Source organism: Myripristis murdjan, chromosome 1, assembly GCF_902150065.1.
Source record: "Myripristis murdjan chromosome 1, fMyrMur1.1, whole genome shotgun sequence".
NCBI classification, from domain to species: Eukaryota; Metazoa; Chordata; class Actinopteri; order Holocentriformes; family Holocentridae; genus Myripristis; species Myripristis murdjan.
The window spans coordinates 10,560,750-10,584,768 of NC_043980.1; the positions used below are offsets into that span (position 1 = coordinate 10,560,750).

At 41.5% G+C, this 24,019-nt stretch overlaps 1 protein-coding gene across 2 annotated transcripts in view; it reads right to left on the reverse strand.

Moving 5' to 3' along the window:
• The window catches only part of mtus1b (microtubule associated tumor suppressor 1b), a 113,291-nt gene that overhangs the window by 88,453 nt on the left and 819 nt on the right, over nt 1-24,019 (reverse strand). The window contains exon 2 of one of the 2 annotated variants that reach the window (XM_030052971.1): nt 22,734-22,818. The exons of the other annotated variant lie outside the window; for it this stretch is intronic. The gene's annotated coding sequence lies outside the window, so the exon portion shown is untranslated. The remainder of the gene's footprint in view (nt 1-22,733; nt 22,819-24,019) is intronic. 2 annotated transcript variants of the gene reach the window in all.

Genomic DNA, 24,019 nt, shown 5'->3' on the forward strand with positions numbered 1-24,019 from the left:
CAAGTTAGGAGACTTCTCAAGTTCTCTTACATAATTTAGGAGTTGAGGATATTATTAATACAGGAGGAGGTTTATGCAGAGGTCTTGGCTGTATTTTTAAAAGTGGGACTGACTTTGCATCGAAAATTTTCTAAAACATCAGACGAAATTTTCACTCTGAGTGGTTTTACAATAAAAGCTCACAAGAGGAGAGCACAGGAACAAATACATGCACGCACACACACACACACACACACACACACACACACACACACACAGACAGTCTGGCCTTGTTTCATGTACTAATTTTGTTAATCTCTAAGGGTGTCAGAGGCAGAATTGGACAACCTTTTTGCGTATTTGACCGTACAGGACGTCTCTCCTACAAAAATCTCTCCTACAAATCGTTTGTGTTTTTGACTCCAGTTCCCTGCAAGGCCGCAGTGGCTGTGGGCAATTTGTTCAGTTTCAACAAGAGGGAACGCTGATGAGGTCAACATCAGCTCAAGTATGGCATAAATTACATGCAAACCACTGAAATGCAAAAAAATAAAATTTGAATTAGGTGTGTTTCCGTCGGCTGAGCTGAAGCAGTTGGTTTTCTGAGCTTAAGATACATCAGAAAAACATCATAGGTGGAAAAAAATGAAGGTTGTGATTCGTCAAGTTATTGATCAAGTTGTCCTTGTTCTTCACATTCATAATATCTGAGGAAAAAATAAGTATTCTTAGAAATACTGTTATTAATGGCCCTAAAAGTACAATGTACACTAAATTTACAGATTACACAGATTATACAGGTTACAGTTTTTGGACACAAATGTTAATATATCATCACTTATTCAATTAAAGGCATTTCCTTCACCACTTGTTACAACTTCTACTATACAAGCAGGCAACCATAAAAACATGTCTTGCAATTTTCAGAATTTTTTTTTTTAATCAAACTTTGCTATTTCCATTCTACTGCCATAAATAATGATCCATATCAGACATAAAAATATTTTTTTTGTTTGGACGGGTGATAGTCTGTCCTACTGTTTTATATCACATCCATATGAAAATGGGGAACATGGGGATTCACACATTAAAGCACACGAACATGCTTGTGTAAATGTAAACATGCATAAACACAACAGAGCTGCGTGTGTGCTGCACTGAGAGTCTGCTGGGAGACAAAGAAATGAGGGAAGAGTCAGGAGGAAGAGGAGGGTAGGACATTTGCGGAGTGAGAAATCTCCTTTTTCCAACAGAGGTGACAAAAAATGGGAAAAAATAGAAGCAGTGAGGGGGAGGTGAAGAAGAGCTATATCTGGGTATGACAGAAACTTACAGCATTACTGTAAGTCACCTCCATCAACCTCCATCAGCAACAAGCATTATATACCATATGCACTCTAAAAATATGTTTTCTTGGCTTACTTATGTACACCAAAAGAATTAACACTGCTTGCAAGTTGCAATAAAAAAAAAAAAAATAAATAACCATAATATTAGTGATAATAATGATTAAAAAGCTTCTGGACGGTGGCTGCAGCCTAATAGCTCTATTGTCACTGCTTACTCTGGATTTACCGGTAAATGTTAGAAATAAAAGTAAAAGGAATGAAACAGACACCAATGAGAGTTTTCTATTTATTGAACTGATAAGCTAAAAGGGGTGCACAACAGGTCACAAACACACACACACACACACACACACACACACACACACACACACACACACACACACACACACACGAACACACTTACACACACAATCACACTGCATGCATGGATCCAGCCAAGCCACGTTTTAATTCAAAACATTTCCCGAACAAAAAACTTTGAAATCACCTTGTAAGCTATTGCATAATGTGCATGCACACACACACACACACACACATACACACACACGCACACACCACTGACAGCCTGAAGCACAAATTCCCCTTACAATAACTGTATCCAATCCACACACACACACACACACACACACACACACACACACACACACACACACGGGTGATTGAGCAATGCACTGGCCCAGTCAGACTAATGAGACGTCTTTCTGTCACTGAACATCACTCATCTTGGCGAGGAGGAGGAGGAGAAGGGGAGAGAGAGAGAGAAAGGGGCTGAGTTTCCATTCGGACTGAATGATATGGTTAAAAAAAAAAAAAAAAAAACGTATTGCGTTTAATTTTATGGATATCGCAATCGTGATGTGATTCACAATTTTAGCAGGAATGATCACTTTGCATTATATATTTTTTTTTTTCAATCAATTCCCTTAATGCATGCATGAATGAATGAATGCATTAATCAATACTATTAAAATGAAGCTGATTTTCTGCTGCTTCTTCTTTAACCTTCAATAATTCCCTTGGCAGGTGGATGGAGTTACAGCTGGAGAAAGTGAGATTTCACAAACTGCAAATGGACTGTAACTCTCATCCAGCTGCATGGCAGCCCTATTTAACACATAACACATAAAAATCTGAAAGCTCACTGTGTGAAACGTGCAAGAAGAAGAAGAAGAAAAGGGGCATGTGAGAGTGGAAAAAAAAAAAAAAAAGTGGTCAGACGGCTGTGAGGCCCCATGAACAAACACAGTTGATGTTTGACAGGAGCAAATCCCCAGCAGCCGTCATGCAGCACATGCTACGGCTTAGAGAAGAAAACAAAGAACACCTCAACAGAAACTCCCTCTAAAATGAGCGAAGTGGACCTTTAGTCACATAAAAAGAGCTTATTAAACATCGCTGCACATAGTTATGTTTGTTTTGTGCGGCCTGATCTTTCCTACCTGCCTGGCCCTGAAACCGCTCCACGAGACACAACCTGGAGACTTTAGCCTGAAGCCCAAATGTAATTGCGAATTTTAAAAACACTTTCCGTGGTCCCGACATGTCGGCACTGCAGAGGGAATTTATTGACTGAGCAATAATCTGATTAACTTTTGATCTAACCAGAGAGGGGCATTGATTTCTTCCACAAGTTAAGTCTTACGCGGTCGCATGTGCAGTTATTAAGCTTTCAAAGTCGGCAAAGTCCACAGAGAGGCTGAGAGGCTCACACACACACACACACACGCTATATTTGTTTTGCAGATAGAACTGACAGAGACAGGAAGCACAAAAGTGGATGATCGTCTACAGACTGGTTTGGCTAATAACATTTAATGACACCAAATGCTTGACTATCCAGTTTCATAGAAAAATGACAGATGATAGGAGGGGCAGAACAGAGCATGCTCTGTATGAGAGGGTGTGTGTGTGAGTGTGTGTCTGTGTGTACACATTTCAACGCTCCCACTCTATGTCAAATTCGTAATTCATTGATTTTCCATGACTTTCCCCGACTAAATGTTGAATTTGTATAACACTTCAGATGCAGAAGTCTTATTAAAGCTGATTATTCTGTGGATGTAACACGAACACAATAAATATTTTGGTGAATAACTAGCTAAAGATTTCTATTTTCTATTTTCACGCCATTTTGAGCTGAACATCGGTCGGACGTCCTGTTTCTATTTACCTCCTGTCGCTCGCAGTGGAGGGACGAGGAGCGACTCGTTCATTTAGTAGAAATGACAGCCGACAGGTACGTGGTGTGTTCAGGTAACGTGTGAACAGAGAGCTGCTGATGCAACGCAATAGCCAGCAAATTGATTTAATTCCCTGACCTTCCCTGTCTGGAATTAGACTTTTCAAATTCCATGATTTCCCAAAAAATTCCATGATGTGGAAACCCCGGCTTATGTCAGTGCACGTGTTTGTGAGCATGTGTGTGTGCGCATCTTTCAACAAGAAAGGAGAGGCTGCTATCAAGAGTGCATACATTTAGCAGTGACTTTGCACGTGGCTGCACGTGTACATGTATGTGTGTGTGTCGGTGTGTGTGTGTGTGTGTGTGTGTGGTGCAGGTGTTTATGTATGAGCCCACACGTCCTTGGCAGCCTGTAGAGCAGATTAAACGAAGCGCCTGGTCATCAATAATTTTAACCGCCCACAGAAAACTCAAATAGCCGGTGAGAGCAGCTGGTATAACACAAGGTCGCCGCGCCGGCTGATTGGCTGCTCCCCGGTTTGCTGGACGTCGTGCTAATTAGTAAACCGAGCCGCTGTGGCTGGAAATAAAAACCTGAACATCACTGCAGTGTGCTGTTACCTCTCTGAAACCATAACCCTGAAGTTTTAGCAACAGCAAACACACTTTTTCAGCCAAAGTATGAACTAGAAAACATGTTACACTTTCCTAACATCGTGTTGCATTTGATAATTTGTCATCTGTTTTTAATTCCAGCACAGTGAAGCCAGAAGCAAATATCTACATGTGGATGGTTTAGTTTTTATTCTGTTTTAAAGCCAGCTTTTTCTGACAGTGGCAACAAGCGATAATATTATCTCATTGTCACCAATCTTTCTGGTAATGTGCCTGACTAAAATAGACGGTCTAATCAGTTCCTGCCCGTCTGACAGAACTCAGAGGAAGTGTGAAGGAAAAGCTCTTTGTGTGTGTGTGTGTGTGTGTGTTTGTCGCAGATTACGACTTCACTGACATGTCCCTGATGACCTTTGAAAGTGTGAGCTATCTGTGACTGTGAGACTGTGTAAGTGTAAGCTTGTGTGTGTGTGTGTGTGTGTGTGACTAGCTGCCGGCTGCTGACACTTGTTTTCTCAGGTGGATTTGGCTTCGTTTCTGAACTCGGTTGTTGTTGTTGTTTTGTCGCTGCCACAGATCCATCGAATCTCTGTTCAAAATAAGATTTGGGTTACTCTCCTCAAACGTCTGCCGTGAAAATCTCAGGATTATTCTGCTGTGCGAGGGCTGCGTGCTCTCCATACTTGACTGGGAAGCAGCTGAACTGAATCCTCAACCAGGAAACAAACGAGAACTAAAAGCCTGAATTCTAATCCAAGCAGAAACACTGGCGGCATTTACATCTGCACTTCCCTTAAAAGGAAAACAGAACGTTTTTGGGTCGTCGGCCCGTTGGTCAATTTAGATGTTAAGAGATGAGAACATAGAGACCAAATTAATCTGCGTGTCACCATGTTGACTAGACTCCATGCTAAGACGTCAGCATACACTCCGCTGAGTGACAACAGGTCAGTGGGATTATCCAAAGTAAGAAGAGAGACCTTTTTTATTTATTTATTTATTTATTTATTTTTTTAAGAGAAAGAGGGGATGACATGCAGCAAAGTGTCCCGGTCAGAAGTTCAGGTTCAGCATCAACGGCACACTCTATGCACCTGGTTAACCAGCGATGTGCCCCTGCTGAATGTGTTTATATTTTGTTTGAATTTTACCAATCAGCTCCAAAAACTGTAAGACAGCCTCATATCATTTGAGATCCCTCACTGTTTCGCTTCAGAGATGCTTCTAGTCCTAGGTCCAGAAACCTTCGTGTAATCCTTTAATATGCGGGATAATCAGGTATTCACACACAAACGACATAACGGTTTTACGAGAACGTTAAAACATTCAATTTACTGGTGTTTGTCACAGTTGGTGGCAGCTACGTTTTTTTTTACATTGGGAGAAGGTATTCTGTCAAAACATGGCAGGAAGCTGAGCTGTTGGCAAAAGAAATGGCGATCGCTTGTTGCTGACGAGATGCGAGACGCTGCGTTTTCCAGGGAGCAAGGTCATGGTAAAGGTCAAAGTCAAGTTGGAAAGTTTTGAAGACGCCACACGGAAACTAACCAAGAAACTAAACCGTCTTCTTTCAGCGCAGCTATAATTATGTTTACTTTGCTGGGTGGATCACTGGCCAGAGGACACAGGTAACAGGGCTGAAAGATATGGGGGGGAAAAAAAATCATGCTGAGATTAATTTCACAGATATTGTGACTGCCATATGATTCACGATTTCAGCAGGTCTGATCATTTAGCATTATCATGTTGATTTACACTTAAAGGTATTAAGATGATGAAGGCGTGATTTGTGCGGGGGCCTGTACTAGACAAACATGTTTTCTTGAATCTGGAAAACACAATTTGTAAGCATCATAACACTTCATTATAATATTTTGACACACATTTTGCCTTAATCAAAAAATGACACCTACTGTGATTTGGATATTGCTCTTGGCTATATTGTCATTTCAGTAACATTTCAATGAATTATTTGACCCTAACGCTGATTATTTTGTGTACAATGACATTAGACTGACAGGTTTTAAAGGTGCATATAAACAGGCCATCATGCCAGTTGGGTATGTGTGTGTTTGACTGAGATTGAAGTGTATATATATTATATTTTCTGATGTATTAAAATATGAGCTACATGTTTGAGATTTGTGTCACTTTACCCAATGGAGGTATAATATCTTTGGTGATCTGTTCTACAGTACTGGCAATTATTACTGACAATTATGCCTGTATGTAATTTCAGTGAAACTCAATTTTTGGAGCTTGTCCTGTCTATATTTTGTTGAACGGTTGTCCTGTTTTGTGGTCTGGATGTTTGTCTATTTATTGTATTCAGTTTTTCCTTTTAAACTGTGTTGCGTCATATGTGATGTGATGTTCTATGTTGTATGTGTAATAATATGATTTTGAGGAAGAATAGCTATGTTTACATGCTAATGGGGATCCAAATAAACCTTGAAACTTTGACTTTAACCTGGACATGAGCCACAACTCTGTGCACATAAACACTCAGACAGAACCGAACTTCAAGTCAGCAGCCAAACTCAAAGTGCTGCGGGTTTACCACGATCCTAAAATCTAAACTCACTCAAATGTGAAAAGTTTGATGATCCGTTTTCTCCACTCTGTTACAGCCACAAAAAAAGACACATTACATCTGACTGCTGCTGCTGCGGAGAACCAGGACGTGCAAATGAAACTCTGCAGGATGATGAACAGGAAACAGGGAAAGCAGCCAAACAGTCGGTGTGTGACAAGAAAGTAATTAATTGATATGGCTCCCTGAAGACTCACACAAGCACAAAGCGCGTGCACACACACACAAACATGTATACACACACAAACACACAGGACCACCGACAGTAATAATTCCAGCTCCCTAGTGGTCAGTGACTGAGCCTGAGCGTTACTACCTGCTTAATGGAGGATGTAAGGCAGCACTAATGGCGTCCATTCCCACTTCAGTCAAACACAAAACACAACTAGGAGGAGATGTGAAGGAGGACTAGTTAGCTTGAGTTCCCTCTTTTTAACAAATTATTATTATAATTATTATAGGCTTTGTTGAGCTTCTCCTGCCAGGAAAAACCAGTAACATTATGTTTTTATAGTCTTGCCTCAGGACACAGTTTGGCGTTCCTATGATAAGACAGGGAATGCTTATGTTTACATGGAAATAATATACATATACAGTGCAATAGGTAAAGCATATATTATGTTTTGAATGCAATGATGACATTAGGGCTTTAAGGAAAGATTTGACTTAATAAACAGGTACAAAAAAATATTTCTGCTTGAAGAGTGGCACTGAATTGTGCAAAATAACTCCTTCACCTTCAGGTTTCTGTCCTGGCGGCACCACAAGCCTCCTCCCTCCCGCACAGACCTGAGGTACCTTCACTCTGAGGCCTGGAACACTTTTAAGTGAACTTGAAAGGCAGCAAAACAACCAAAAATAGACTGGAGGTAGAGAAAAAGACAGAAATGTGTGTGTGTGTGTGTGTGTGTGTGTGTGTAAGAGAGAGAGAGAGAGAGAGAGAGAGAGAGAGAGAGAGAGAGAGAGAGAGGTTTAACTGTTGACCGCCTCTTTGTGCTACAAGCTGTGTGACCTTAGGTCTTATGAAACCTGTTGAAACTCCTTTGTATAATCTGAAATTTGCATGTTTCAATGTGAAAATAGGTCTGTTTCTTCATTCCTGAAAAGCTGACTAATAAGAGCTTTTCTCCCCGCTGCAGCAAAGCAGATCCACACACACACACACACACACACACACACACACACACACACACACACACACACAAAACCCTTATCTTGAAGCCAATTTTCACCGTATGAGTCTAAATAATCACTGATTTACAACACTACAGGAGACGGCCTAACTGCTGAACATAGCTGAATACATCCAGTATTAAGTGAAAAAAAAAGGTAAAATAATCCATTAACAAGGTCATGTGTGCATACCAGTTGGCAGTGTACATAAACAGGGCAAAAAGCAATACACACCATATGTACCTTTAATATGTGATATATTAAGTCTCCAGGTAGAGAATAACAACAGCAGCAGAGGCTCCTGAACTCTGTGCTGTGATTTATGAACAGAACGTAAAAGAGCCCAGATTATGGGATTTCAAATTTCCCTCCTTACATGTTTATATTAATAATATTTAATGTAAACACTTAAAAGTGTATTTTCTTTGGTTGGTTACATTAAAAGTTACTACATTTTCCAAAAAAAAAAAAAAAAAATCCACATTTTTTCCAGGCAGTTTTGGGAAAAGTGTCATTTTAAACTTGGTCCTGATTGGCCACCTCACTAAAGAGCTGCTGAAATACTATGATGTTCTCGATGTGTAAATTCAGGACAAATTAATCCTGACAAGAAGAAGAAACTCTACCAAAGACTACCATAGAAAAGAGCGTCCATTTTTCCCGAGTTGGCTCTGGGAACGCCATGTTGTGGTAGTTTGGAAAGTTACAGAAAATCCTGACATCCGAGTTCAAGTGAACGCATCACCAGCCGACTAGCAGCAGAACGGTGTTGATGTATCCAAGGCAATATATGATCATAAATACTAAATAAATGGTTAGAAAGCGCTGTTGAGAAAACATTTTTTGGGCAGGCCATTTCAAGATGTATTTGACTGTTCTGTGACTTTTCCACTTTCAAAAATGGCCTGGGCTGAAAAATATCAAACCTATTGTAGCGCCCTTAGCCTGACTGGAAGAACACACTATAGACACCTACACTCTCTAGGTTCGGAGAGTTGGACCCCTATGTTAATCAAATGAGATAACATGAAGTTGAACGTTGACAATTTATTGTCACACACATATAAATGCTCGCAGTGTATGAAAAATAAAAAATTACAAAAAATAGAGCTCTTTATTAAAAAATAAAATAAAAAAATGAAATAAAAGTGTCCCTTCTTCCTTACTGGAAGATAAGAGTTCAGTTCAATTCTGTTCCATGTGTGTAAATACCACTACTACTACCCGGGTAGGTTTTGTGTGTGGTTCTTATCTGTGTCAGAGAGTAAGTGAGATGATGTCGAAGTTCTGCGGAGTGGATCCCACGGCTGGCCACACTGTGCACCGCTCCGTCCAATCAATCGTCCGTCCTGGCTCGCCACCGAACCTCCAAGGCTCGGGATTTGAATTCAGTTCCTAATCCAGCAATTAAAAAAAACCAATCTGCACATAGAGTACAGAAAATATAATCATCATTCTCTGTTCAATCAAATAACACCATACTATTCTCACTTTTCACTCGGAATATCCTCATAAATAAATATACCCAGATGCAGGATATATAGATAGTGTTCAAATCAGTGTAAATGACGCTGCATACATTTACAATACAATTTAAATATTTTTAACCATGACAATTATTCATCATGAACTTCAATTTTTAACATGAATTCACTTATTTATATTTTTAAACCATTTTAAATGTTTATCTTTTTAACGGTAGCTCAACACCTCCTTATAACCTTTTTAAATGTAAAATAACAGTTTCACATTACCTTTTTTTTAAACCAATCTAAATATTTAAACAACCTCAGTACAATAAAACAATTTATGCACATTGTAATTATGACAATAATAATTAACACAACCTGGCATCTTAACACAATGCATCATATGTCTCTATTTCTCTCATGTAACTGCAGCTAACTATGTTAACGGTTAGCGTTTACATCAACTGTCAAGGGAATATCTGAGTTAGCGCAGTGTTAGCGCCACTCACGATTAGCGTTAGCGTTAGCTAATTTATGCTAGCGATCTTTTTAAAGTCCGTTTACACGGTTCACAATGATACAAACAGTACCACGGTGGGTTCAAACATTAGGAAACACTCCTGTAACTCCGACTGGTTTAGGTAAAATAACTCATTTCAAAGCATTTTAACACAAGCTAAATCAACAAGCAACAACGAGGCTTAGCCTCTAGCATGTAGCAGCCACGCTTACCGGAGTTTTCTCAGGGCTCACACGGATGAAACGGCTCCTCTCATCCAACAAAAAAAATACATAGACTCGTTCCTAACAAGTAAAAGGCTTATTAGACAGTGCTATGAGATGATAAATCATGAATTTTGGACTTTACACCGTCTTTCTTACCGATGCTTGTCCGCTCGGTTGTATTGAGCTCTCTAGTCAGTGTCTCGGGTCAGAGAGAGAGCGTACTCTGTGTGTACTTGACAATGAGCAAGGAGCTGACTCGCCACCTTGTGGTGAGGCACGGTAACCAACTAAATAACACAAATGGGTTTAGTACCCATGTGGGTTACACCCTCCCCTCTTAAATCTGCATGAGTCCCTTCATGAGCCGGTCTCTGGTTCAGATGGGGAGTATCATAGCTGCTAATAGTGTCTAATGCTTGGTTAAAGCTCTGTAAAATAATCTGTGCAAAAGACATTAAAGGGTTCCCCAGCTTAACATACTGAAAACGGTCAGGGGGTTGTCGTGACCTTTCTGACCTCCGTGTGGGGTCAGTTGTTTCTCCATCTGTTACAGTTTCACTTCCAGTCTCTTGGTCAGATGTTTTAGATGCTTGAGTGCGATTTGGCTCAGCATCTTGGAGAACTTCCACATTTTCTCCACCTTCAGAATTTTCCTCATCAGTTGCCTTTGTCATATCCATGTTATTTGTCACATCCATGTTGTTGGTCACATCCATGTTATTTGTCACGTCCAGGTCATTTGTCACATCCATGTCATTTGTCACATCCATGTCATTTGTCACATCCATTTCATTTGTCACATCCATTTCATTTTCATGTGTCACATCCTGTTGTGTACTGTCCTCGTCAGCAAGAGGCTGCTCAACCATACCCTCGAGTTCCCCTCCTTCTACCATCTCAGCAGGTACGGCAGGGGAATTTCTGTCATTAGGACCATCCTGAGGTTGGGAGGTCAAGAACCTTGATGCCATGGTTGGCAAATTTTCATTCTCCTCTGAATATGCATTGTGTGGCTGCCGTCTCGGCATTTCACACACCTCAGTGAACCTTTCCTCAGGAGCAACAGAAAACTGGGCAGGATAGATGAACACATCGTCCTCAGATTCTGACAGTTCTTCTAAGAGTTGCGGATGACTATGTCGGGTTCTTCGCCGGAGAACCTTAGGTTTGGCTGGTTCAGTTTCCTCCGTTTCTGAGAGATCACCACAAGGGAGAAGTAGGTCCCGATGAAGAATTCGGACGGGACCATCCCCATTGATGGACTGCACTTTGTACACAGGTAGGTCTCCCATCTTTTCTAGAACCTTGTACATAGTGGACTCCCACTTGTCCGCAAGCTTGTGTTTACTCCTGAACCTCAGATTTTTCACCAACACTTGGTCTCCTTCCTCTAGTGTCGACTCTCGCACTGCCTTGTCAAAACGGCGTTTGTTTCGATCAGCAACCTTTTGCGCGTTCTTGGTGGCAATCTGGTAACTCTCTTCTAAGCGTGTTTTCAGATGTCTCACGTACTGAGAATGGGATCTGGGAGAGCCATCCTTCACAGGTAAGCAAAAGGCAATGTCTACAGGTAATCGGGGTTGACGCCCAAACATCAGTTCATATGGACTGAAACCCGTGACATCGTTCTTGGTGCAGTTATAGGCATGCGTAAGTGGTTTCACATAATCTCGCCAATGACTTTTCTCTTTCTCCTTTAAAGTTCCCAACATGCCTAAGAGGGTTCGATTAAACCTCTCTACGGGGTTTCCTCTAGGGTGGTAGGGTGTTGTGCGCACCTTCGTGATGCCTGTTAGGGCACAGAGTTCTTTGATGAGTTGGGATTCAAAATCCCTGCCCTGATCACTGAGCAGCCGCTCAGGAAAGCCGTAATGTACAAAGAACTGCTCCCAAAGGGTTTTGGCAACTGTTGTGGCCTTCTGGTCCTTGGTAGGTATAGCAACGGCATACTTGGTAAAATGGTCTGTGATGACCAAGATGTCCTTGGTATTGCGATTGTCTGGTTCTAAGGACAAGTAGTCAATGCACACCAATTCCATGGGGCGAGTTGTGTGGATATTTACAAGAGGTGCAGATCTTTCCGGTTGTGTCTTCCTTCTGACACAACGCCCGCATGACTTAATCTTTTTCTCCACATCTGCAGCCATTTTTGGCCAATAGAACCTTGACCTAACCAAATCAAGGGTTCTCTCCAAACCCATGTGTCCCATATCCTCATGTAAGGACTTGAGAATGGCAGCACGGAGAGATTCTGGGGCAACTAACTGGTAAGTTAGAGCATCTCCTGCTTGACGTGTTCTGTACAAAAGACCATTCCTCATCTCCAACCTTTTCTTTTCCTTGAGCATCAGCTTGACCTCTAGGGAGTCAGGGTTGAGGTTGGCCTCACCTCCGGCCTCCAAGATGTTGACAACTTGTCCAATGATCGGGTCGGATTTTTGATGCTGTTGTAGCTCTTCCATACTGTAGGTAGGTATGGTAGAAAAACCTGTCAAGTCATCATTTACATAGGTGTCTGGAACAGCATCAGGATGGATAGCGAGGGATTCTACCAAGGTGATGGAAGGTAGGTCCTTGTCTGCCTCGCTCAGAAGACGGTGCTGACACAAGACAGCGACTGCGTCTACAGGTAAGTCTTGTTGGTCGGGAGAGGAAGAGAGATGGTGTGAGGTGAATCTTTTGATTCGCTCCTTTTCCTCAAGAGATGCCTGGTCGTCAGTTATACTGTCATGTGGCCGTCGAGAAAGGCCGTCAGCATCCTGGTTGCTCTTTCCAGCACGGTACTTAATGTTGAAGTCAAAGGTTGAAAGGGCAGCTAGCCAGCGATAACTGGCAGCATCAAGTTTAGCTGACTTCAGAACATATGTCAAAGGATTGTTATCCGTTATGACGGTGAACGTGTGTCCATAGAGGTAATCATGGAACTTCTCCACGATCGACCATTTAAGAGCTAGGAATTCAAGCTTATGGGCGGGGTATCGCTTTTCACTAGATGAAAGACCTCTGCTCGCATAAGCAATGACTCGCATTTCGCCATCCTGTTCTTGGTATAAAGCAGCCCCTAGACCTGAGGTGCTGGCATCGGTGTGGAGCACATATGATAGTTTTGGGTCTGCAAAGCCAAGGACAGGTGCTGATGTGAGTTTAGCAATGATCATGTCAAAGGCCCTTTGGCATTCAGGCGTCCATCGCTCATTAAAGGGCTCTTTGGGGTTGAAATACCCTTCAGGGCTAGATGTTCTGGGGCCCTTCCGATAGGGTGGGTAGCCACCGGTGAGGTCGTTCAGTGGTTTGACTATTTTTGAATAGTCTTGAACAAAGCGACGGTAGTACCCCGCAAAGCCCAGGAAGGACTTGAGCTCACCAAGGGTTTGGGGTCTAGGCCAGGTGTGGAGAGCACTGACTTTGTCTGGGTCAGTCTCTACCCCTCTGTCTGAAACGATGTGACCCAGATACCGCACTGAGCTCTGGAAGAAATGGCATTTTTTGGGTGAGAGTTTCAGGCCATTCTCTCTCAACTGCTGGAGGACATGTTTAAGCCGGATTTCATGCTCTTCTAAAGTGCTGGAAAACACAATGATGTCATCTAAAAACACCAGCACTTCTTTCAGATTGATGCTACCCATGACCCTCTCCATCAACCGCTGGAAAGTACTGGGGGCATTTGTAATGCCTTGGGGCATGCGATTGAATTCGTAGAACCCAAACGGACACACAAAAGCAGTTTTGGGCTTATCACGTTCCTCCATCTCGATTTGATAATACCCAGATTTTAGGTCCATTACCGAAAACCATCTGGATCCTGCAAGGACCGAAAAGGCTTCTTCCAGATTGGGCAATGCGTATGCATCTCTGATTGTCAGTGAATTCAGCTTGCGATAGTCGATGCAAAGACGGACCTCTCCATTTTTTTTACGAACTACTACAATTGGGGAAGCATAAGGGGACTCAGACTCACGAATCACCCCTGCGTCTAGCAGTGCTTGCAAATGCTTTCTCACAGCTTCATAGTCATTTGGGTGGATTGGTCGGGGCCTCTGCTTGAATGGTGCATCGTCTTTCAGATTTATATGATGTTTCACTCTGGTTGCATGCCCAAAATCGTTCTCATTGCGGGCAAAAACATCACGATACTCATGCAAACTGTTTGTTACTCTGTCCTTCCACTCTTTTGAAAGGGGCGAATTACCAAAGTCAATAGTGAAGTCCGACTGGTCTGGTTCCTTGGCTGGTTTGGGAATGCCAGCACAACATCTCACAGTGTCTGCAGGTTGGTCTGAATCAGGTAAGTTGTCATAAATCTCTTTGGGAGTGTGAAGCTCAGCGATGACACAATTTGAGGGAAGTGTGACATCATGATCATTCTCATTTCTCATCCACACAGATAATTTGTGAGGATGGTGCTTGGGCAGGTTGACGAGGCAGCACTCCACAAACACCCCACCAGGTAAGATAGAGGATTGAGGCTGCTCGACTATAACACAGCCACTGGTGGTATCAGCCTTCACATATCCCTCTAAACAGACTCTTGCTTGGGCGGGTAGAACTTGTTGCATTTTACCCTTTAGAGTTGCTAACCCTATTCTCCCTGTAGCATTAACCTTATTTCTGAGCTTGAGTACTCGAAGAATTTGTCTATATCCATACACAGAAGACAAATCATTAAAATTTTTATCAAGACAGTGTTCTTCATACAAAATGTCAAGTGCATTTGTGCCAATGAGTACTGGTAAGTCACAACTACCACGGCGGTCTGGTACCACTAAGGCTAAGGTGGAAACCTCAGGCTCAACATCAACAAATTCTTTTGGGAACTTGAGAGTGATGGGTACATAGCCTAAATAGGGGACATTTTGACCATTAGCACCTTCAACATCTAGGTCTTGGAGGGGCTGGATAGGGTGTTCTGACAGATAAGTTTTAGAAAAAGAAGCAGTTACTGTGGTCACCTGGGACCCTGAATCAAGGAGACATGTAGTATTAACTCCTGACACACTGACATCTGCAACACATTTCTGTCCTACAAGCCCTTGAGGAAGATTAACTCTGTGAGATCTGATGGATACTTTTGGTTTAGGCTTTAGGTTGGGACTATGATTCTCAGCTACAGCTCCTGGTAGTCCCTCAGCAGGAACTGCATTCAGTTTAAACTTTGTTCCCAGGCTTCTTGTTTTTGCTTGAGCTCCTTTCGCTTCTTTTCAACTAACTCAGGATTTGCCTCATTGTTGCAGGACGGCGCGATGTGGCCATCCTCGCCGCACCTGAAGCAATACCATGGGCGGGGCTTCTTGCTGACAAGTTGTGGTTCAGGGGATGGTGGAGGATTTCCTTCAGCAAGAACTTTGGGCTTAGCCTTTTGTTTCTTACCTGGCTTAGCAGACGCTTGGCTTGAGCTTAAGGATGCTTTTAGAGAAGCTATTTGGGCTTGTAGTTTCGCCACTTGTTTTTCAAGTTTTTGCGGGTCATGAGGGGCAGCTGTCGCCATGTTATCATTGATGGCATAATCTTCTACTGAGAGCGTGTTTGACTGGACATAAGTTCTTTTAGCCCCAAAGTGCTGTTTCATTCTGTTGGACTTAGAAGTTTGTCTGTCCTCCTCAGAGCGCACCCAAAGGAGTAACTCGGAAAAGGGTGGTGGGTTATTCTTCTTCTGTTCAAGCTGAAGACTAGTAAGTAGACCATTGTTCCAGCAGCCTCTGCAGAACTGCTTAAGCAACTGTCGATCTGAATCACTATCAGCCAAGCCACCTCTTTTGATAACCTTGCTCAAGATTGCCTGCAAGCGCTGCAAATAGCCAGAAGGCTTTTCTCCAGAGTCTTGGTTCGTGTTTAAGAACTTTGCAAAGAGCTCATCGCCATCCTCGATGATACCATAAGCAGAGTCAAGTAGGGCAAGATATTCATGGAGAGAAGCATTGGGTCCAAGATGTTTGACAATTGTGGCGGCAGGTGGGAAAAGACTCTCAACCATCTTCCTGGTTGTATGTGTGTCAGACATAGCAGGATCGGCGAGGTAAAACTCAACGTTGCTGCGCCACGTGTCATAATCAGACTCTGAACTGGGACAGGGGACTTTCCCTGAAAAAGGTCTAAGACGGGTGTTGCCATGATAGTGGTGAGGAAGATCATTGTTCTTGATGACATGCTCAACCACTACTCTTTGTATCTCTGGAGTGGAAAGATGCTCAGAAGGTAAGTAGTGATTAGGGTTCTTATGTGACGATGGCATCGCAGCACCAACTTCGAGTGGGGGTGAGTCACGTTCAGGAGAAAGGATCTGACTGCCACGTGTGTTGACAGAAGTCGCATCAGGCATGTGTGCAGGGCTGGTGTCCTGAGACCCCTGATTAATTCCTGATGCATCAGGCTCAGTTATTTTAGGCTTGGTGGATTCTTGAATCCTAGCTAGTTCATCTAGCAAAACTTTTTCAAACTCTGCTCCACTTAGATGAGCAACATCTTTCAGTTCTCTAAGGTAAGTCTGGGTTAATGTGGAACCTCTGTCTGCTGTGTACAACTCTGACAAGAGCTGAATGTGGTGGACAGTGTTCGGATTACTGGTAGGTCTATTAACAGGTAAGGCATCTTTAAGGTAATCAATAGCTCCACCTGAATGGTATTCCACTATAGCTGTGTGTTTGAACTTAGCTTCACTGCTGGTAACTTTAATTATCCTTTCAATCTTACCATACTGTGCCAAGTAATCAAATACTTCATCATCTATTTCACTACCAGTTACACCACTTACAAGCAGTGAATTGGGCACTTTAACATTTTCAGATATAACTGTATCCATGTTTGTACTGTTACCACAGTCTTAGTCAAGTAATATCAATGTTCACAGAAAATACAATAAAGTGTCAAATGTTCAACTTTCATGTGTAAGATTCAAAGAGAATTTAACCAACTCCTGGCTGCTGGCTCGCCAAGTTTTATGTAGCGCCCTTAGCCTGACTGGAAGAACACACTATAGACACCTACACTCTCTAGGTTCGGAGAGTTGGACCCCTATGTTAATCAAATGAGATAACATGAAGTTGAACGTTGACAATTTATTGTCACACACATATAAATGCTCGCAGTGTATGAAAAATAAAAAATTACAAAAAATAGAGCTCTTTATTAAAAAATAAAATAAAAAAATGAAATAAAAGTGTCCCTTCTTCCTTACTGGAAGATAAGAGTTCAGTTCAATTCTGTTCCATGTGTGTAAATACCACTACTACTACCCGGGTAGGTTTTGTGTGTGGTTCTTATCTGTGTCAGAGAGTAAGTGAGATGATGTCGAAGTTCTGCGGAGTGGATCCCACGGCTGGCCACACTGTGCACCGCTCCGTCCAATCAATCGTCCGTCCTGGCTCGCCACCGAACCTCCAAGGCTCGGGATTTGAATTCAGTTCCTAATCCAGCAATTAAAAAAAACCAATCTGCACATAGAGTACAGAAAATATAATCATCATTCTCTGTTCAATCAAATAACACCATACTATTCTCACTTTTCACTCGGAATATCCTCATAAATAAATATACCCAGATGCAGGATATATAGATAGTGTTCAAATCAGTGTAAATGACGCTGCATACATTTACAATACAATTTAAATATTTTTAACCATGACAATTATTCATCATGAACTTCAATTTTTAACATGAATTCACTTATTTATATTTTTAAACCATTTTAAATGTTTATCTTTTTAACGGTAGCTCAACACCTCCTTATAACCTTTTTAAATGTAAAATAACAGTTTCACATTACCTTTTTTTTAAACCAATCTAAATATTTAAACAACCTCAGTACAATAAAACAATTTATGCACATTGTAATTATGACAATAATAATTAACACAACCTGGCATCTTAACACAATGCATCATATGTCTCTATTTCTCTCATGTAACTGCAGCTAACTATGTTAACGGTTAGCGTTTACATCAACTGTCAAGGGAATATCTGAGTTAGCGCAGTGTTAGCGCCACTCACGATTAGCGTTAGCGTTAGCTAATTATGCTAGCGATCTTTTTAAAGTCCGTTTACACGGTTCACAATGATACAAACAGTACCACGGTGGGTTCAAACATTAGGAAACACTCCTGTAACTCCGACTGGTTTAGGTAAAATAACTCATTTCAAAGCATTTTAACACAAGCTAAATCAACAAGCAACAACGAGGCTTAGCCTCTAGCATGTAGCAGCCACGCTTACCGGAGTTTTCTCAGGGCTCACACGGATGAAACGGCTCCTCTCATCCAACAAAAAAAATACATAGACTCGTTCCTAACAAGTAAAAGGCTTATTAGACAGTGCTATGAGATGATAAATCATGAATTTTGGACTTTACACCGTCTTTCTTACCGATGCTTGTCCGCTCGGTTGTATTGAGCTCTCTAGTCAGTGTCTCGGGTCAGAGAGAGAGCGTACTCTGTGTGTACTTGACAATGAGCAAGGAGCTGACTCGCCACCTTGTGGTGAGGCACGGTAACCAACTAAATAACACAAATGGGTTTAGTACCCATGTGGGTTACACTATCCTTTCACTTGGCCAATTCAATATTACTTGTAATTTGACTACATTTATTAGAAAAATGTAAGAACATTATTCGTAGTCATGGGATGAAATCAAGATATAAAAATCATGACATATGAATAATACAACATTTTGACAAACCAGCGGATACAAATTTGGGCCTGGCCTCCGACTGTGAAGTGTCTTTTGAGGAGCAAGTTAAAGAGGTGGAGGGGCCCTTTAATAAACTGAATAAAATCTCTACAAATCAGCATGAATTTGTCTGCAAGTGATCTGGAGGAGGCCATTCATCTTTTCATATCCTCTCAATTAGATTAAAGCAATTCCCTTTGCTCCTTCCTTGGCCAAAAGTCTGCTTCTTGTCTTGTGCAAACTCCCGCTGCCGGGCTGCTGGGAGTAAAGAGAGGGACCTCATCTCAGTCCGCCTCAGTCTCTCTGCTTCCCTTTAGGTTTTACAACTGATTCGAACAGATTTTACTGATCACTTTTACAGCTTGGCCCAGCTACGTCCAGGCTCCATTACAGACCTCTTAATCCCAAATGAGCGTGAGTGCAGCTTTAGATCCACGGCCAGGTCCATCTGGATCGTCCCGACTCCAAACCAAACCAGGCAGGATATTTATTTTGAGCCCCTAGACTGTGAAAGTACCTGCCTGAATACAACTAGACTTAATATAATATCAGCATAATACTTTAAATCCCACCATAAAATGCAATCTATGCATTTTGCTCACTTTAGTTTTTGAGTTTGTATGAAATTTGCGTATTTCAAACTCATGATACCACAGAGGACTGACTCATTAAGTGAATAACGAACATGACAGTTACAACTCTCCCATGAGATATTTTAAATCGACTTCAGCCGAGTTGGGCAGAACTGTAAAAAAAACAGGACAAAACTAGCCTACTGACGGTTTCATGGAGCCGACTCCTGGCTGTCCCAGAGTCATCACTGCACACAGTAATCTGTCTGAAAACTGAACTCTTCAGCTTCATCGAACAGCGAGAGACAGAAAAACAAACATGACTGTCTACTGTCTGTTCAGTTACCTACAATCCAGGCTGATCTGCATGCATTATGTAGAAGAGAAGAAGAACAACATGCACGCAAGTACAGTGTGTGACTGCGGGTAATGACTGAATATATTACAATACATGAAAGTTGTACTTATTTATTCAACTGTCATATTTTTGTTGAGTCCCAGTTAGTCACCAGGCTGTGCAAAACACTTCAATTTACAATACAGGGCGATCTGCTGGACTGATGTATCAGACGATAAAATGACAGTAAAATTATTTGAAAAGGGTAAGCCATGATGAAATGAAAAATGCCTTTAATATCACACCCCTGGTCACACTGTGCACCTCTTTCACAATATATGCCAAAAGAAAAAAAAATCTATTTCTTTGCATCTTTGTATCAAAAAACACTCATTTTTTCTGCTTACAATCATTTCAGCCTTACATTCACATGAACCGGCTGTCTTCGGTCGTCCGTCAACTCGAACCTTGTTTTGCTTGTCGTTGTAAATCTCCATGTTTGATATGACACACACACTTTTCAACATTCAAATCAAATTCCTCCCAACGTTATGTCCCGCCTGTCTGTCCTATTTCACTCAGAAAAACGTCACCATACCATCCCAACTTATTTAGTCTCATCTGAACTGTAGGATAGATAGATTCATTATCCTCTAGCAATGATTCTTTTTGTTTTTGCCACCAATCTGCACAGCACCTCACATAGACACACAGGTACCCAGCATACAATCTATAGCACCTTAAAAAGAAATGCAACCACATGACAGCATGAAAAACATCCATATTTAAGCTGGTGGCCTTAGAATTACAAAGGGGGAATCTGTGATTAATTATGGCATGTTTTTTTAAAAATTAAAAGGTTATGCCAAGGTTTTAGACTTAATATCAACAAAAATTATGACCAGAAAAGCAATAAAATGATATGAAATCCACGTCTGTGCTGGAGATGATCTGCTGGAGAAGTTACACCACACAAGGTCACTTCTTTTGGGCTTTGTATGGTGGTGTTAAGACAAGTCAGTCAGTTTCATTTCGATGGGAATGCCCAATCCAGACTGCCGTGAAATACAGTAGGTCTAACTGGTTTGAGCCGTCATGATTCAGCTTAACTTGACTGTTAATGATTATTGTTGTGGTACAATTACACTGGTGTTTAGGCTTAGGGCTGGGTCAGAGAGAGTAAAAGGCACTACAGAAAGGAGTGTTGTTCTGTTAATCCGTTTCTAAGGATAACAGCTCCATCAATCACGACACGTTACTGTGTAATCACGAGAACAAGCCTGGGCAGAAGAAGGAGGGAAAAAAAAACAATCCAACACACATTTATATGTGAGTACACACAAAAATGCACATGCACGATACATGCACACAAAGTTACAATGCGCACGGCTACCTTTGTGTGCACAATCACACACTTCAAGGATGAAGGAGTGGCCGGGTTAGACTTGCAGTGACTTGGCACCGCAGCACTTTGCATGTACAAGCAGACCAGATCCTCGTGTAGATTAACATACACACAAGTTTTAATAGTGACAGCCAGAATTTAAAGCAGCTGGTCTGCAAAATTAGCAAAATAAACTTATGGATCCAATGTTGCCAACACACACCACAGAAAAGGTGAAAGACAGCTTTGACTTACCTCTACCCAACAACGACATATTTAAACTGCACTAGGCATTATTCCACCATAAACACACATATACTGTATAATTAGCCTGAATCACAGTGGGGCTGCAACAAAGGAGGATCTCATATTTACCCACATGAAATTCTGGTATCAGGTACAGACGATGAACAGTGAGAGTACAGGCTACAAGGTGACAATGATGATCTCTCAAATTCAAGTGACCATTTATTTATTCTTTTTTTTTATTTATTTATTTATTTTTTTTAATGATGATCTCTCAAATTCAAGTGACCATTTATTTATTCTTTTTTTTTTTAATGATGATCTCTCAAATTCAAGTGACCATTTATTTTTTTTTATTCATTTATTTTTTTCCCCTATGTCATGCGTGTTTGTATTTTTTGTTGTGTGTGCTCCCTTTGTTGCAGAACTAATTGCCCCATTGGGGACAAATAAAGATATATATTGATTGATACTGATAGAATTCACCATGCTACATACAGGAACAACAAGTCGAAAGTGACCGTGACGTTCCCTATGACTGGTCCAAGTTGCCCTGAGTGTTGTTACAGTTAGTATTTATGTGTGATATGCAATGTGTGAGCCATTGCTGCTTGAGGCTTTGGGATGTTCCAGCCTGATGTAATGGGCCCATCAGTTTCATTTTGGGGATACAGGATATGAGCGTAAAAACATAATTCGCCAAAGGTTTATCACATTTGACCTGGCAGTGCCCAAGATATTGAGAGTGAAACTGTTGGTCTTGTGGTGGACAAATCAGGTTTATATTCAAAATGCTGGACCCCAGTGTCAAAATCTATCATTACCCCCCACGCTTGACCCCAAACAGGCCAGCAGAGGCTCAGAAATCATGCACGAAAGACAGAAGAGCCTAGTGGTCCCATCACTGAGCCACTGAAAAGCTTCTATAGGAGAACATGATTTTGTTTCCTATGAGCTGTGCGTTTGTAAAGCCTTTTGAGACCGTTACAGTGATTAAGGGCTCTAGCTAAACTCGAACTTGAGACTTCACCAAGACTATTTCAGTGCAGTACAGTTTAAGATTCAAGATTCAATAGATTTATTGCCGTGTCAACAAGTTGATAGGAATTTGTCCTGGTAGACTCTCAGACATAAATCTCATAAACAAGGGCAGTACAGCAGCACATTATGTACAAAAAGACAATCATAAACACAAACAGACAGTGAACGATAAGCAATACCCAGCGGCATTGAAAGTGCATGCAGTTTTGTTAAAGTGCTACTTACAATGTAACCTGTACATACATAACCATTAAAGTCAGTGCAAGTTCAGTTGTCTTTTTTTTCTGGTTCTATCCTTTTTTGTTCAGAGTGTACTTGAGAAATTGAGATTATAACTTGCTTCCATTAAGCAACCACAAAATTTAAAATGATGTGCAATACAAGCAATTAACAGAACAAATAGCTTACTTGGTTTCGGCCGAGGGGCATTTGACTTATAATCAGCCTCTACTGGTGATAAGGGATTGCAACAAGTCTGGTACAGTGTGGTAGCCTGTGATGGAGAGGGAAAATAAAGTCACATTCTCACAACAGAGAGGAGGAAGCTAGCCGTAAGGAGCAGAGATTTTTTTTTTTTAAATGAAGAGGTAAACAATCACCATGATCAAGACTAGAATAATACTGCTGTCATCAGCTTTTGTAATGCTATAGTGGCTCCCTTACAGCATCAGTCTTCGTCTTTGAACTGCTTCAAATGCGAGAGGAGGAGTGGATCCAAAACAGAGTACAGGTTACAAGGTGAATTTTGGCAGCCCTGTGGATATTCCAGTTATTTTACGCTTCAGGCAGAGAAAATCTATGATGGCAAGAGCTCTCAAGAACTATAGAAGTGGTACTACTGATGTGTCCTTTCATCACACACAAGGAAGTGCTGCACCACGCCAAGGAGAAGCGCTGAGTCCTTATTTAATCCAGGGAAGGCAGGCGGGCTGATGTAGAGGACAAACTATTACATAACCCTGAGGATGCTGCTGCAGCAGAAATGTCCATAACACACACACAATCACATGGACACACAAATGCATAATGGACACACACACAATGTCACAAGCAGCAGCATGGGCACACTTTCTGCCAGACCTGCACACACCCACACACACACACCCAGGCATGCACGCGTACACATGCACGCACATATATGCCCACACAGACACAAGAACATGCACTGCTATATATACTGTACACCCCTTCATTACTCACACTGAGCCCTTATCGCCCTGAGGGGAAATAAGTCTACCTGTTACAGTAAAAATGGTACGTTCAGAGTGTAATGTTTAAGCAAAATCAACATAATTGCAGATTCTTAAGAAAGGGGTTACTATAGTTTGCATTATATCATGGAGTCTGAAATCTTATAATGATCATTTTACTGCCTAAATTAAAGGCAAAGGTGCTTGCTGGCTTGAATTGTAGCTTTAACTGGTTGGACACACTGTTGAAGGTAACTCAATCACAAACAGGTAGGCATTAGGAGCTTTGGTAACATATGGCTCTTGAAAAAAATGGTGACGAGCAAGCTGATAGTGCCCACTTCTGGCTAAAAGACATTGTAGTTCCACTCATTCAACGACTGTACTGACAAGAGGCATGACTTTCCATTCTTAGTAGCATTTTATAAACAGAAACGTCGGACTCACGTTTCAACACAGCCCTGATATGAGCTGCTCTCATGTGCAGGCGCAACACAGCTCCAA